The sequence below is a fragment of the Falco cherrug genome, chromosome 12 (assembly GCF_023634085.1).
Source record: "Falco cherrug isolate bFalChe1 chromosome 12, bFalChe1.pri, whole genome shotgun sequence".
Taxonomy (NCBI): Eukaryota; Metazoa; Chordata; class Aves; order Falconiformes; family Falconidae; genus Falco; species Falco cherrug.
The window spans coordinates 10129791-10147369 of NC_073708.1; positions in this window are offsets into that span (position 1 = coordinate 10129791).

Sequence of the window (17579 nt, forward strand, 5' to 3'; positions counted from 1 at the left end):
AGGCAGTTTGAGAAAGATAAGTTGGATAGAAGCCTGGCTCACCCCTCCCTATGCCCACAATAAAGCCTTTGATGTGTCCCTTCTCTGCACTTGATCACGTTCCTGCTGCCTCTGTGATTCATATTATGCAACTGATTGACTTTGCAAGATATGAGAACAAAGTGTCTCCTTGCCCTGCTCCCTGATGCGCGTTAAGTGTGTTAGATTGGAAGGCTGAAGCAGAAATCAAAACAAGCCCTCAAGCCTGGTTTCTCTGCTAATCACTGGTGCTCATATCCTTGTTAAGCTAAGGGACTCTGTGCTAAATCTAAAGCTAAAGGCACCACCCTGGGCATGCTTCCATTGGTCTGTAGAGCTGTGCTGTTGCAGCTTCCCAGCTTTCTGTACCAAGCAAAAATTGTGTTCCAACAGGATTTTTCTCTTTGAGGGTTAATGACCAGCTCTTGAAGCAGCCTCTGATCAATGAGATGTGAAGGGAGTAAGCCAGGAGGCAGAGAGGCCAGCTGTCTTGCCAGTTGCATCCCAGTTACAAAAAGTAAAAAAAAAAATCATGGAGAGAGGAGTGGGACAAAGGGCATCACCTGCTCAAGCAGCACTATTACCCCTGAAAGCATGGCTCAAGGTATTTTTCATGAAAGCTCATACTAGTGCCGCTCAAGAACACAGTGCCCAAAGGCCAGCATATTCCAGATTAGCATCTACAGTCTGGTGCCACATCTCCAGGGCTGGTCTGTCAAAAGGACTTCACACCATGATGCTCATACTAGGAGGGAAACAGACACTGTCAACAGATGATGCGCTTTCATAGCCAAACACCACATCATGTGCTTTCATAGCCAAAGCACATCAACATGCTAGTGCTGAGCTTAACAGAGTTACTCCACTACATGAAAGCTGGTGTCGACAGAAAACATTTTTGCTTCTGTTTTTCTCAATTTTTCCTGTATCCAGCTGTGGATTGCCTTCACTTACAGCTCCTGGATAATAGAAGCTGAATCCCACTGTGCTGTTTTACTGCTTTTTAAATTCTCTAATATATGTGCACTTGGTCCAAAACCCATCAGTCCAGTACAGGGGGCAGGCTGGACTCCGTCAGCAGCAGAGACCAAAGTGGGCTCAAATTTTAAAGAAATTAGCTCTAAAATCCTGCTTGTCTTTGTTCTGTATGAGTCACACAAGGTAATGTGCAGCAGAGGCTGGAAGGGGAATGGGGACAGCTCTAAGAATGGAAGGATATTCCCCCCCCCGCTTCTTCCATATCCCTTTCATATATTGTCTGGAATTATTCCTGAGACTGCAAGGGAAAGACATGCTACCCCCCATCTGAGATCAACAGAGCCTTACAGCAAATACTTCACCCTCACAGTACCTGCTTTCTATCACGGCAGAACAGTAACAGGCCGTGAACCCCGAACCGACACTCAGCACATGCTCAGGTGTTATTATATAGGGACATGGAAGCTATTCCCAGCCAAGACGCCATCCAATTTTTATCCAGCCCTATTCCATGTTCTAGAGCTTCTGATGTATTCTCAGGAAACCTGCTTCAGTACTAGTACAGAAATTTGACTATCAACCAGCCTCCACTGATGAACTAACTGGCCCAATTACCCAGAGTTTACAATTCAGTGAAGCAAATATTTTGTTTAGCTCCAAGTACATCAGATCAGACCACCAAGAAAGCTCGGGTGGTGTCACCCTCCCCCTTCTTAATCAGTCCAGAATCTCCAAATATTCAGCCATGGAAAAGCAGTGCTGAATCTGGCACGTACAGGGCTCAGCAGCAGCATAAGTACAGACTTGCTAATGAGGAAAAGCGTGGAGATTTATAATGTGAGCAATCCCGCACAGGGAATGAAGGGAGGGAGAGTGTGCTGTCCACACTGTCAGTCTGCTGAAGGTCAGTGCAGGATGAATAGATGAGTTATAGAAGCTTTCAATCAACTACATGGCTAAGCAGATAAAGTTTTTTCCCAGGAAGTAAAAGGCCACCAGCCTGGGACCAGTGTGTACCAAGAAGCAGGACTAGGACTGTGCAGCCAAAAGCACGGGACAGCAGGTAGCTGTGAACTTGTGACAGGGAGAAAAACAGAGGCAGCTGGGATACTGCGGCAGAGCGAAGGGTTTGCAAGACCAACAAGAAAGATGACAGACTGCAGAGGAGGAGCAACAGGGACCAAAGAACAAAGTACAGACAGGAGAACAGCAAAGGCTGGGGCAGCCTGATGTTGCTGGAGGAATGGAAGGAAAAGGTGGCTGAGGGCAGGGCAAGACATAGGACATGCAGAAAGCCAGGTACATCAGCTTGAAGCTGTACACAGTGTTCTTCTTGTTAACAACAGCACGGGCTAAACTTTTCAGGTTTGAGAATTATCTACTTCTCCTAGTCAGGACATGTTTGTTCCCTTGATGGCTTGTCAGGGAAAGCAATGGTATGTGGATTACTGCAACCTCAATGCCATTGCCTGGGCAGGATGTAGGGTCTTCTGCTGATAACATGTCTGTGCTGTGACATTACCACAGCACAGGCCTTTTGGTCATGCCATAAACACATTCTTCAGTTTTACAACCAGGAATGGCATCCTAGGAACCTGGTTCTGGGATCAGGGCTCTACAGTCTCAGCATAGGTCATACTTTGAATCCTCATTCTGTTGTTCTCCCCCCATTGTTTACACACACATTTCAATTCAGACATCACTTCAACCTTAATATTTCTATTACAAGTCTCTTATACATAGATATATGGGATAATCAGAATATTCTGCCTCATTCAGATGTTTAGTAAGAGGTCAGAAGACTGATACTGCTCTTCAAGAAGGCTGAACGCCAACTGGAGAGAGTCCAGATCACAGACCTATAAGGCAAGATAGAAGAATGAGAGTTTGTTCAATCTAGAAGAGAGCAGACCAAAGGGACACAGGGTAATGATACATGAAGTACCTAAATGTCACATCCATAAAAGGCTGTAGTTACCAAGAGAAAGATGATAAACTATTCGGTGCATCCATGCTGATTAAGGACAAGAAATATTTGTCTGAAATTACACTAAGTCAAGATTAGATTAAGCAGCAGACAAGATTTTTCCAACTGTAAGATCATGAAGTACTAGACTAGATCACCTGTGGAAAGGCTTATGACACCACTCAGAAAAGCTCCCACTACAAATGTAGTTTATTTGCCTCTGCCTTGGATCTTGATGAAGTTCTAGATGGCCTTTCTGCATTCCCTCAGCAAGGGCTTATTGAGGAGGTGATAAAACAGTAGTCTGAAGTTCAGCGTTGAGACCCACATGCAAGGATCCTAATGATCCCACCTGGCTGCCTCAGAGACAGACACAGAGCTGCTGTTGGGTAGCTGGGCCCCACTGGTTCTGTAGAGCCTGTCCTTCAACATGGGAAGCCCAACTGCCTTTTGCAGTCTAGACCTTCCCACTCTTACCAAGCTTTGCTGCCCTTTGACCGCTGCAGGAAGCCAAGCTGGGCTGCTTCATCAAACATATTCACTTTTTTTTTTTTTAGCTAAACAGGTTTCCGCCAGCTCTGCAACACTGGGGAAAAGGAAGTTAATTTTCTAGCTGGAGAAAGCAGCTCACAGGTGACCACTCCCAAGGGAAAAAGTTGGTATCAGTGTTTCTTCATTTCCAGTTAATTGAGTTTACTGAAGGGTACATAACATTAGAGTGCCTTGAGCCCTGGCCAAGTTTGTAAAAGTAAATAAAGACAACTCTAGTCTAATGTTAGAAAACTGACCCTTGGATTATTTCTGAGCTCACTCCTTTCAGCAGCTAGAATGAACACTGATGCATATGATGTAAAATAAGGAGCATTGGACTCATACCTTATTAATTCAACAAGCATGTTTGACTGCTGTAGCTAGAACGCATCTCTCCTCCAGAAGATGGGTCACAGGACAGAAGGGCAGCTCCTTCCTCCCAGGGCTTGTCTGGTGACCTCTCTGCAGCTCATCAGGCTTCCAGTCACCTCAGAAGGACCCGCTGCAAAACACCCTGTTAGGAAGCAGCAGGAGGGGAAATTCTCCATAAAGGGGGACAAGTGAGGAGCTGAGAACAACCCCAGCACAGACTGTAACCTCACTAAAGCACACTATCCCACAGCACCTGAGCAGGGCAGGCTGCACAGGGACTAACAAATGGTCCATCCGCAGCCCCAGGATGGACCAGGGCAAGGAGCATTTAGGGAGCCCTATCAGGTGCAGCAGGAGATGGGGTTGGAGAGAAACCAACCTACAACATAGCTCAGGAGGAATCTGTGGCCCAAAGCCTGAGTTTAAATAGAGCTCCTGGTCTGTGAGCAGAGGGTGTGGGTGGGGGCCCAGGTGAAGCTGGTTTGAGGTAAGTAAGGTCTGTGAGTGCCCTCAGGGTTCTGACACCGCATCTTCCCTCTGAACCTGCTCCTCATGTAGGCAAAGCCATCTCTGACCTCCCTGGGAAGAGCTGTGCTGCACTACTTACCCGAGACAACAACAACCATTGTGTGCTGCTCAGTTCCTCCTTGGTCCTTTCCAGCCTCATCCCTCTACCCCCTCATTGTCTGCCTGGTCACGCTGCATTCCATTCGCCAGCATCCTGCTGGCTCCTCCTGTGCTCTACAAGCACATCTTGCAAATTACAGCCATCCTAACACAGCTTTTTCTGCTCAGTAGAGTCCTGTTAACCAGCAACGCTCTTCTCAGTCTCTAGTGATTCAAACCACAAAGCCATTTGTCATGCTACATCTTCTTTCCCAGCGAGTAAAAGTCAATTAGTGTTTTCAGCTTTGCTCTGAAATATCCCCGGCTCCCTCTTGCTGCTTCATGCTACCAGGAAACCATCTACAATAATGACTTGTTTGGATGTCTAGTGCTGTGTTGCAGTGAATTTCAGGCTCTCTAAACTTTCCTCTCTGTGTACCAAACACCTTAAGCAGGAAGCACGTTTTACTGCCAGAAATTCTAAGATTAATGAGGTTTTGTACCTGTCGTATGGCCATTCTTTATATTTTATTTTTTATGCTCAAGAAAATAATGATGATTTTTGCTACCAGACCTTATCTCCTATCTTAAACACCTGAATTTTCAGCAATCTCTCTCATTTTCCTAATCTTTAGTAAAGGAATAAACTCTTGAAAAACAAATGCTCCAAAAGGTTTTCAGGATGTGACCTGGTGCTCTACACAGTCCAAGCATGTGCAGTGAGCACAGGTGGTCCTGTGGCCATCACTGAGTTCTGGTGGCCTGCTGTCCTCCGGGCGCCCTGGCCAGCACCAGCTGCTGTCACACGGTGCTGGCCCAGGCTCCCTGCGAGGTGGCTGGCTGCAGCCATGTCCATGCCCAGAGCCAGGTCTGAGAGGGGCTTGAAGCAGGGGGCTGTTGCACTCAGCAGCAAATCAGCTCCCAACACAAGCTGCTGAGAGTCAAGGTGAATTTCTTTTGAATTTGTCAGTGTTAGGGTGCAATAAGGCACTAAAACTTGACTAGTGCATAATAATTGTATTAGAGCTGCAAGGGTTTTAAAGTTAAACCAGTAATGTTTCTAAAACAGAAATTTCAGAAGTAGTGGTTTCTATCATATTGATATTTTAATTTGAAGTTATGGCTGTTACAGCAAATTCTAATTAAATAAGTTTTTTTTAATGAAATTATTTAATTTCCTGGCTATTTTAAATTAAAGAATATGCAAGTCAATTATTAAATAAAACCATATGTGCTTAGGTTCATTCCTACTCAGCAATGAATCTACACATTTGCTTAAATATTATCATATGCATTTTTGAACCATAGCCTGAGAGAAAAGGCTTGAGAAGGACACACTTTTAATGTGCAGACCATGGGTCTCCTCCAGCAACGGCTGTCAGTCACCTGCTGATAACCGCTTCCATTTCTCAGCAAGACTCTCAGAGAACGGGCAACTTTTCTTCTGCCAGTATGATAGGACACACATTTGGTTTGGACATCGTCTCTACACTTGCTCCCAAAAGAAAAATTCCTATCTTTCCTTAAGGCTTCCAGAACCAGCTCCTGGACAGAGATGCAGCCAAGTGGTGCCCCTCCAGCTGGACAGCGGGGTACAGGTGCTCCACATCACACCTCTGCCTCAACCCCAGCGAGAAGTGCCTGGTTCAGCAGGTTTGTCATACCACCCTCTGGTGAGTAACAGAGCCACAGCGGACGAATGGCATCTCTGAGCACTCTGCTTGAAAATAGTGGCTGAGGTCTCCTACTCCACCGTGGTGTCAGTGGCCTCCCTTCCACACCACGTGAATGCCCAGACCTGTGGATATAACCAGTCCTTCCATTTGTAAATATTCCCCCCTGGGCAGTTTGTACTGTATTATCTGCCTCAAAGAATTAACGGAATAGTAATTCCTGGTCTGTGGCAGAAATGTGGGCTGGCCTTTGATTTCCATGGCATCCTTTCTGGTACTTCCTGGGGTAAGCTGCATGCAATGCCAGGCACCTGGTGCTCCAGTGAGTATGTTCTCTAACACCCACATCTCCTGGTTGTGTGGGGCTTGCCTTGGGAAGCAACGCAGGGTGCACAAATAAAAGCCTGAGTCAGTTTTGGGGAGAAGAGCTGCTGTTTAGATGCGACTGAGCATGTGCACAGTGAAGTGTTTGTGAGGGTTTTGCTCATCTCTGATTCAGCCTAGGAAGGAGCCGGCAAGAGTCACCCAGCCTGGCTTCAAGCCCATCTCACACAATTAGAAAAGTATTAGCTGAACTTAATAGGAAAATCAACATTAAGCAGATAGGAGCTGGTGCAGTTGTTAAAGACAATGTAGTGTTTTATCCCTGGCAGAAGCCCAGGCTAATGGAGGGCTTCCAGCATCCAGAGCAGCCTCCAAATGAAGGCTTAATTGGCCTCTGAAGCCACTCATATAATTACAAACACTTGTAATGAAGCATGAAAAATACAACAGCCCAGCACTGTGACATGGAGGGAAGAAATGATCTCATCTGTCTCAGAAAGGAAATCGAAGTTGTTTTACCTTCTTCCCAACTCCTACCTGGCCTGCAGGCTCCACTTAGGTGCTAGCTTCCAGGGCGGTGCTAAGACCAAGGGGAAATACGGCTTCTAACAGAAGGCAGAACTTCTGCCTTCCCCTGGCTGCTGGGGACACCTCTCCCACCCTTGGTGCAGGCTGGACACCAGGTGGACACTAGAATGGACTTCGACTGCCCACTGCTGGCATGCACAGTACGGCCCGGCCAGCAGCAAAACATCTGCTTTGGTGAAAGCTTTATATTTTGATTCTGCTTTAACTTTAGCTGAGTGACCCTCCGTGATTTCTGTTCAACAGCTGCTCCCTGAAACACGTGTCCCTGCCGATTACTCAGACACAGTAGCAGCAGCTGGAGCACCTGGTCCAGGCAGAGCCATGTACGTTCCCCCTCGCACCAGGGACCTGCAGACCCTGAAAGTGTGCTCCAGAGCAAAGTGGTGAGGAGTCCAAGGTACAGCTCCCTCAGTTGCTATGCTGGATTGAGCCAAAGATCAATGGGGTTTGTGCTGCTCGTTGCTCTGCAATGTTCCGGTTCACTGGGGGACAATTTGCTGGCTTGTTTGTGTTAGGGAAGTACTCTTGAGCCCTTTGGTGAGTTCAGAATCACAGAGTGAGTGAGGCTGGAAGGGAGTCAGGACCCGTCTGGTCCAACACTCACGCAAAGCAAAGGCAGCTTTGAGGTCTTGTATCCCTTTTTATGGATCAGGTGGCATCTGGTCCCACCAAAAGAAAATCTCAACCAGGCATGTTAGGGAGGACCTAGAACTAGTTTAACTTCAATCAGGAAGGCTTCCTCCTTGCATATACCAGCAAAACAGCTGTACCTCCACCACACCCAGCTGTGTCCAAGTAGCCATGCCATCACCCTGACTAGTCAGCCTACTCAGAGTTTTGCAAGGCCACAGAAATATTGGTCACTCTTTCAGCATCAGTTCAGATGACACTGGACCACTTCATCTTATGCTTTTCCCCAACGTTAATCACTAAGGCCAGGGGCAGGAGCTGTGTGCATCCCTCACCTCTACCTCTGTTCCCGAAGGTCACAGCTGCTAATGCAGGGAGGGAAAAATTTCAGGAGAAAAATTCCAATGTCTCTTAAGGAAGGGGAAGGCATGGCACAGAGACTACTGCCACTGCCAGAAGGACAGCAAGGAGCTGTCAGCTGGGTGCCTGTCATGAGGTCGATAAGACAACACCGAGCAACACTTTTGTTCAGGTTGGTTTTCACCACACACTTGGGATTTGAAGGCTCACTGCTCTACACACACCTTGGCCTTCGCTCTTGGACACTACGTCCCTCCATCTGCAGAGCTCTGGTGCTCTTTTCCCATGTGTCCACATATGCTCCACATGGTGTCCATACAAAGCTACTGAGTCACTCCTACTGGGGATGAGAGGTAAGAAATTTCCATCCTCTTCAATAAACTGACTTTGGCTCGACTTACCCAGCCTCCTGTTATCACTGTGGCATGCAGCTGCAATTAAACACTGAGTGCTGAACATTGGTCACTGGGCAGCCATCATTTTCATGTGACTAATGTTGTTTGCCAGCGACTTCTATCCAAGAGTTGGAGCCCTGTGTGGGCCAGACTATGTCAAGAAATACTATATGATAAGCTCACATCTAGCACTCGCGATCTTAGGGTACACCAGCTGGTCTTCTAAAGCAGGCAGTATTCCAGCAAAGGGAGAGCATCCTCTCCCACCCAGGAAGATGGTGGTTAACAAACTACAGCTTCCCTGGCACAGTCTGGACAATCAGTCCCAAAGCCATGAGTTCTTCCTGGCTTATACCAAGCTTTGTATCATTTTACAGCTAAAATGCTAAAATACGATCAAATCACGTTTAGCTAGAGCAAGGCCTGACACGAGTTTAACTGCCCTCAAGTGATGACAAGCAGCAAGTGCAGATAAAGAAGTCGCCTGAAGAGAAGCACGTTTTGCAGGAGCCTGAGTGAGACTTCAGAGGCTCACCTGTGCACAGGAGGCTTTCCCTCACGTGTCAGGCTCAAGCCTGGGGTTTTACTTTGAAGTGTCTGCCCTGGCTCTGCCCCAAGGCCTTGCTGGGCTTCCCTGCTTTCGGCTCAGATAACCATCAGTCAGCTCCGCCTAAATGAATACAGCACGGCAAGCACAGAAGCAAAGCAGTGACCAACAGTTCTTCAGGAGCATGAAAAGGACCCCAGCTCACAGTCCACCTGTTTTTTTGCAGCCGAGATTACGCAGGTTCCTGCACGCACTCAGATACCAGATAATGAGCCCACGTGCAAACGTCAGGAGCAGCTGTGTCTTTTGCCACGTCTGCACAGCCCTATCACAGAAGTAGCAGAAACAAAAACACAGTGCGTGCCCTCAGCACAAACAGGGAGTTCTGGCTGGTAGGGCTGTCACTGGAAGTGGGTGACCAGGATACCAGTGCATGGTCATCCACCTCTAGATACCCGAGATCTATCAGAAGCAACAGTGTACAGTTTGAGCAGGTGAAAGGATCATCCTGATCATTCTCAGCAGGGACAGAAGGGTTCTCTGATACAGATGATCTCTAAACTGAGGGTTGGTGGTCTGAGTTTGTGGAGTCAAGGGGGCCAACTCTTTTGCTTCCCTAGGCAGCTGACAAAGAAGGTCACGTGTGTCTGGGGTGACCAGATAGCAAAACTGAAGGTACCAGAGAGGCCTGGCTCACATACGAGCTCTCCCATAGCTCACAAGGAGGATCATCAGGGAACACGGGCTGTAAGCTCAAGCATGAAGCCAGGGCAAGAGCCAGCACAGCCTGTGCACTCATGCAGGCCACGGCACTGTCCCACAGGAGGCACAGCAGGGCTCTGCTCGGGCTGTATCATGGACACAGGGCACATCCCCTTTGGCCCCGTGGTAGCCCGCCTCTACCCAGCTCCTGCTAGCTGGCCTTTCTGCTGGCTGCAGGACTGGCCCTGCTGATAGAGCCAGCTCTAAACCTTGGGGGAATCCTAAACAGGGCAGGATGTGACTAAATCACCTCCAGAAAAGAAATACAGTGTGATAAGGAAAAGGTGGTGAGTAAAAGGAATACGGTAAGTAGAGCCATGAAGGCCAGCCAGTTTGCCCGCCCTCAGTCACAGCTAGCCCAGCCCAGGGTAACTGTTTACAAGAAGCAACAACTGACGGAGCAGAGCTCTGTCATCCACTCACTGCAGGGAGTCCAGAACGCGACTTTTATAACTCTGGTGTGACCCATGTCCTGGGGTCCGCAGCCCATGCCTGCCGCTGCCTGCTGCTTGCTCTGCCCTGGTGAGGCAGAGGGGCACAGGCAAGCCCTGAGGCAGAGCGCTGCTGTGTGCTCAGTCCCACAGGGCAATGGCTGTGCGAGCCACCCTGGCTGCGGCAGTGATACTGATACTGAAAAATCAGAGAAAAAACCCTCTAATATGAGGTTTGGAGCATTAGAAAGCAGGCATTATTTATTTTTGGTGCCAGATGCACAGGGGATAAGTTCCACCCAATATGCATGCTGACTTTGTTCACTGTTTATATGGACGATCTAAACATATTAAAGACACTTCTGAGAAACTATTAGCATATTCATTACAGTTCCGAGAACTACGTATCATATCTACACTCCTACTACAGGTGTGGCCTAATGGGCCGGGGGTCCTCTGGTGGTCATTTGGGACGTCTTCATCCTCTTCCTTGTCATCTTTCTCTTCTTCTTCTCATCCTTTTCATGACCTTCTCTTCTTCTGACCCTGTTTCAGCACTCCTGGCTCATGCCTTGGTTTTGGACCAGCTCTAATTTACTTAGTAGCTGAACTATACAATGCAGTGTTCTACTAATAGCTAAACTACATAACACAGTGTTGTACAGCTCGGCAATGCCATGGATACATTAGTTGCAACCTTTACCGTTAAACACATGGGCAAAATTCACCCGGTATTAATACCGTAAAGTTGGTCATGGAGAAAACCCCTCTAAGAGTGGATCTGAAATTTCAGAAGGCAGGCGTTCTTTATTACAGCACTGGGAGCACAGAGGAATGTTTCCTCCAAGTGTGCTCACCAAGTTACTGGAGGGTATGCATTATAATACATGTATGTGCATTATAGATGTATACAGTGGAGCACTTACACACTCATAGTGCATTACACATTCATTTCCATTTGTGTACAGGACTGGTTACAAGTTTCTCACTTCTAATGCAAACCACCTTCAGAGAGCACTGCTGAGCTTTGTTACTAACTCCGCGTGCTCCCCCAGTGGGGCTTGCCCTCTCTCGGGGGGGGCTGTTTGTGTCAGAGGTCGCGATCTCCCACCGCCACAGTTATCTTTGTCCTATTTTCAACCAACTGTCTGTGACTTGCAGCACCTTATCAGTTAGCTTCCTCCTGTGGCCAGAGCTTCCTCACTGGGAGGCTTCTTTCTGCATAACTTAGATATAATAGTGTGCTTTTCCCCATCCTTCCCAAGGCTGACTCCCTGGATTAGCAGTCCTTTCATCGTCACTTTTAGAACTTTAGAGACTCAGCTTGGCCTAAACTTTGTGCACAGATTTCTTTAACACAGAGCTAAACACTAAATCAGAGTTTGGTAATTTGGGAGTTTAGGCGTCTTGTGCCTTTGCTGAGCCAGCAACCTTCCCCTTAACCGAATGCTTTGACATGAATAGATAGGTACCTATATCTGTACCAATACAGTGGTATCTACACAGTAGCATGAGTGGCAGCAGGCCCGGCAGGGTGCCGGGGATGTAGGCCCAGGGCCTTCAGGTCAGGCAGAGCTGTCCTGGCTGCCACGTTGTGGCTGCAGCATGCCAGGAGGTGGGGGCTCACTGGTGGCCCTTTCCTGCCCGGCAGCGCTCCCACCGCCGGTGCTACTAGCCACTGTGGCCCCGCGGGCCAGGCCACCCTGCGTGCCGTGCTGCTCGTGCTGCCCTGCTTGCCACCACTGTGCTTCTGCCTCTGCTCGGCAGGCCCGGCGGCCATCGCCATGCCTCAGCCTGGCGAGCCCACGGCTGCATCTCCTGGAAAAAAAAACCCAGACAACTCCTTTCACCAGAGAATCTCCTAGGCAAAATATTTGGAAAAAAGCAGGCTATTTTACCGATTCTCTTTTTAGTCCTTAAGAATGTATTGCTCCGTATATTGCTACGCCTGGCGGAACCAAAGCTGAGCAAGCCACCTCAGCAGGGCTGTCTTGGGCAAACCGCAGCTTCCAGCGCCAGGGACGGAGGGAGGGATGCGCTCAGCTTGTCTGGATTTGACTGGAAAACACCGGGGACACGGATTTCCAAGCAGTGCCGTTCATGTCCCCTTTTTGGAAGGAGGAGAAAGGACATGTCAGAATTTTTGCAATAGAGCAAGCAGCGGGACAGCTGTGGCCATTGCACTGCCTGTCACCTTATTCTGGCGCTGGAAGACCTGGATGCCCATACAGCTGTTCTCACCTTCCATCCTCTGGGAAAGATATATCTGTCAGGACCGGGGTGTGATTTGGTCATCAGAAAGCAAAGATTTTGTTTTAAACCTGGAGACCATTCCATGGGAAAAAAAAAAAAAAAAAAAAGAAAAGAAAAAAAAAAGAGTCTTACTTAGCCTCAGTGACAAACTGTAAAGTTAGGCTTTGAAAGGGGCTTGTGGATGGAGCAAAGCAGTCTGCAGACCTTCCCTAGGGAATACAAAAAATGACCTGTGGTCACTGCAAATTGGAATGGAAACTATTTCATACATGGCACAAGGACAAGTTTCAGATCAACATTTTCTATCTTTAGGCAATCTAGGCTGATGTGCAACAGATGAAATGCAACATTTGTATTAGATTTGGTGACCACAGCAATATCAAAGTTATTACAAGTTTTATGTTTATCAAATTCATAACGTAACCTGATAAATGATCACCTGATTTTAGTCAACAGAGAGACTAGAATAGTTTGCTTCCTGGTGTGCATACTGAAAGTGCAAATACCACATTTCCTCCGTTTTGAGGAAGTATTTTGGCAAGCTTTGCAAAACTTATTTTTGTGATTCCAGTTATTCTAGCTGCAACAGAAAAGGTCAGACAAGAAAGACAGGAGCAGCAGACTGGATCTAATGAGAATCTGGTTTAGATGCTGGTGTGAAAACCAGACATCAGCATTTGCAAAAGCCAAGGACTGTGTCAAATCAAAACTGCAATAACGAAGCACATCATGACTTGGGCTAAAAGCCAGAAAAATGCAAGAAGTGAATAGTGCCCAAATGACAAGGTTTTTTTGTCATGAACATGACAGCAAGGGTGAGTACGTAAAATCTGTACTGCTGCTAGGGTCCAGAATGACGAGTGGGTTCAATTCTTTCTTATGTTGCTGCTCACATCTGCTGTGTGCCAACATGTCTCAGATCTGAACCAGGTCACACAGTGTCCAATCCAATGCAACAAATTCAACAGATAAGATTTCTTGCATGACCGAAATTAAACATATGCTTAGGTACTTTGCTAGAGCAGAGCTTTATCTCTACTATGCCTGAAGCTTTTCTGAAGGCTAGCTAAGAGTCACAGCCCTCAGCATACTACTGTGTTAGGTAACCAGCAAGCTTTTCATGAGGGTTCCTGCAAATCTGAAGAATAAATTTGTTGGCAGTTTTGGGGAAGCTGGTGTTACCCTGATGCTTGACAACTGAAGACTTTTATTAGAAATTCTGGTATTAGCTAAGAAGAGGAGAGACTATGACTGGCTGGTGAACACTGATGATGAGTGTCCCTGCCCTGAAGCCAGCCTCTTCATAGGAGATTTATAACAGATTGGGAGGAGGAAAAAGAAACCACTGTTGCCAGACTTTCATCATCTAGGAAACAAAATTGCCCCATCTTAGGTTTTAGGATACAGCTTTTCTTGATCCTCAAAATATAGTTGAACCTTCCTGAATAATTTCTCAGCCATTCTGAAGATTTTGTAATTATTCAAATTGGACCTGGCATTATGATTAAGTTATATCTAATTTTAATGGTGAACTTCTTTGGGTAATTACTGAAGAGAAAAATCAAAGTGACTGGTAGCTTTAAAATCTTCAGACGCTGCCTTCTTTTGACAGACTTTGAAGATAATATATTTATATATTCATATACATTTATACATTTAGTGAGGACCAAGAGATTAATTTTTCATTTTTTTGTACCAACTTTTTTACTGCTCTGATGAGCAATCCACCATACTACTTTGTAAACCCTGGGACTATTTACATCAGCTAAATCAGGACATCAGAACAATGCACTATTAGGAAGAAGTAGCAATGAATACAACATAACAACATATAAGCTGAAGAAAGTATTATTGCAGGAATCTTAGCTGTGCTTTAAATAGGCAGAGTTAGCTGTATCTATGTCAGTGCTGTGTTATACTGAAGCAGCACATGACGCAACACTGCAGCCATCAGGGGTGGCTTTACAATAGAACCTAAGCTCTTAGGTCCTGCCTGATTTCATCTTATATTCCTAGGTGTGACCTTCAAAACCTGTTTGCTACCTCCCAGCCCTGGGGTAGCCCTCTTCCCTGCAAGGCTGCCTTTTTAATACAAAATCCTCCTCATGGCTTCCCTGGTTCTGCATTATGGAGGTTTGACGATGCCTGCCCTAGTAGTTCAACCTGTGCTGCAGCATCCCTGAGATATTCCTGAATCATCTGACTGGAAGAGCAGAGTGAGGACATGCCTGAAATCCAACACGAGAGCTCTGCTTAAAATACGTAGTAGTTCAGTGATTACAGACTCAGTTCTGATGTAAAGCAGGTTTTATTCCCTCATCTGCCATATAGAGTTTGAACTTATGGCTAGTATTTGGTGGACCAGGAGTCACAGCCCCCTTGCATGAGTAACCAATAGTCTGTCCATTCTGTTCTCCCACATCTTTCACAGAAGGAGCAGCAAACGCTCAGCCCAATATTTGCTGTTTCTTGCACTGTTAGCATGGACTGATAAAATCTTTCTCTTTGAAAACAAGGAGATGTCATGTGAGGAATTCCTCTGGCTTTCTGTAAGATGGAAATAAAACCAGTAGTGCGTAACTCCAGCAGGATATTTTGGGCAGGATTTAGAGTACATTCCTGCCTTCAGCATTTCCTGTGAATTCCACACTAAACCCCTACATTTTAAAATGTGTGTGAGTGTCCTAAGTGAGCCCTTCCGGAAGCTGGTCATTAAAATGCAATTGTCTAATGAGCACTGATGTCATGACTGCACACTTGTGGAGAGCTAGTTGTAAACACTGAGTGGTTCCACTGAGGAACCAGCTTCCTGCAGATTAATTGTGACAGTGATGTATGCAATATGTAAATATAACTAATCAGAGATGCTGGCCATATGACCGTGGGGCAGGCAGGAAATGACTACAGCTGCGAACTTTGCAAACTCACTTTCTTGTTTTGACCTTTCAAAAGATGAAATGAATGAATTTATTTTAGCACAGATGTAAACATTTTTCCACATTTTCAGCAGAAGTTCTGCTGAAACTATGAAGATTCCCAAGCCTGCAGCAAGCTTGAGTTTTCATCATGGATGCCTTAGAAAATTCTTTTGAGATCCCTGGCTGACAGGATGCACAGACTCCGAATGCAAAGCATTACGTTCCTGTTGTCAGCGATCCATGTCTGAAGCAATGTAATTTTGCCTCCTTCCTTTTAAACAGCAGCAACAAAAGAGGGTTTTATAATGTGAATTATGTGTAGGTGTTATAATGCTTCTCCTCCACTAACTCTGAGGTATCCCACATGACAAATTCCTCCACCAGGATGAACCGTTTGAGTCCTCCACTGAAGAAATCTACTGAATTAGCAGACTGCAAGCTCCTTTACTTGAGATTTATAACAGAACTATTTTCTGTTTTGTAGTGCTTCATGAAGCAAAAATGGTTTTTTATCTGAAAATGAACAAAACAACCATATGTTGGATCATGTAAATGTTAAATTGTAGGTCCAATTACGGTTTCCAATAAGGAATAAACAATGTAAATACTGAGGAATGATAAATTGCTACTGAAGAGCAGAATTATTTATTAAAGCCAAATTAATTCAAAACATGTAATTTTGATTTTCAGCTCTTCAAATCCCTTTACAGGAAAAAGGAAGAGAAATATGGACATATATCTCTTCAGCCCATGCACTTCCGTGAAATTTCTTTCTACGCTTATTCTCCACAGGACAGTAAAGAGACTGTGTTGCTTTTTCTTCCCACAAAGATGAATATTGCTTCCCTTCAGCAGAAGCTAAAACATACATAACCCCACAAAAGTCATACCGATAAAAAAAGATTTGAATAAGAACAATGGTGGAGCTCAGTTGTGGAGGAGCCCAGGCAGTGCTGGAACATGACCATGGACACGAAGGAGGTGAAATTTACACTTACCTGGCAAATAACAAAGCCAGTCTGAAGAGCAATGTGGCAGGATTACCAACAGAGGAGAATTTCTCATTGTACTCCAGTTCTTTGAGCTGAGCTGAACCATTCAGTCAGGGCTCCATTTCTATTCAGCTGAATTGAAAGTCTGAATCTTTCAGCATTTCCCTTTAAGAAAGAAATATGACATATTCAGTGTATGATGCAATGTCCTTATAGCTAATGGTATTGGTCAATATTTCTTGCACAGAGGGCAGCTATTGGGTCTACACAAGTCAAGCATCATCAGCTGTCACAGGACCTTATCAAACATTGACAGAAGCCTGTGCAGATATGTTTCGACCAAAGAGATCAGGACATCACCTCAAGCAACTTCCCCCACTTTATGATCTATTAAATTTTGCTTTTTTGTCACATAAAATTGTTTTGAAAATACATTTTCTATTCATCAAACAATGAAAAATGTATTTATTCTTTTCTACAAGTAATAAATCATTAAGTCAATATTGCTCTCACTTTGCAGAGATGACCTTGATTTGAGGGCTTAAGAATCAGTAGCCTCCTTCCTAAAAGACTTGTGAATACATTTCATTGGTTAGAGAAGTGGTGAGGAATCAGGACATTTAGTTCTCATCCCAAATTTCTTCGGAGCTTTCTAGGTCTCTAGTCGTGTAATCAGCATAATATTCTGGGTCTGCTTTTTCTGGCTTAAAATAACTTACTCATTTTTCTACATCGTCATCTTGCAGTATACAAAACAGCCCAGGAGCATTTACAGGGTCATTAATACTGTTGCTATAACTACTGTAGCCTGCAGTGAAAAACAGAAATACCTATTAGCACCAGCACCATCGCTGACAAAACACAGACTGACTTTGATGCAATTTGGCTACTTCAGGGCCTGGATTTAATATTAGCTTTCCATTAATGGAAAAAAAAAAAAAGGTGGGTGGGGTGGGGGAGAGATACTGTTTGTAATTACCCCTTTCCTCCCTGTCGTGTCTGCCTCCCCCCAGTTTCCAAATGAATTCTCAGCACATTGCTGCATTCAGGACTGATGCTATTGTCACAGTTTAGTAGTTATACTTGAAGTATCTAAGACATAACGCCTGTTGCTTTAGAGTCATTGAAGAGTGGATTGGACAAGCCACTCAGATGTACACTGGGGAGAGTCCATCGCTGGTGGCTGCTGAAAGAGATGACCTAACGGGTCATTTCCATCTATAAGTTACATGGTA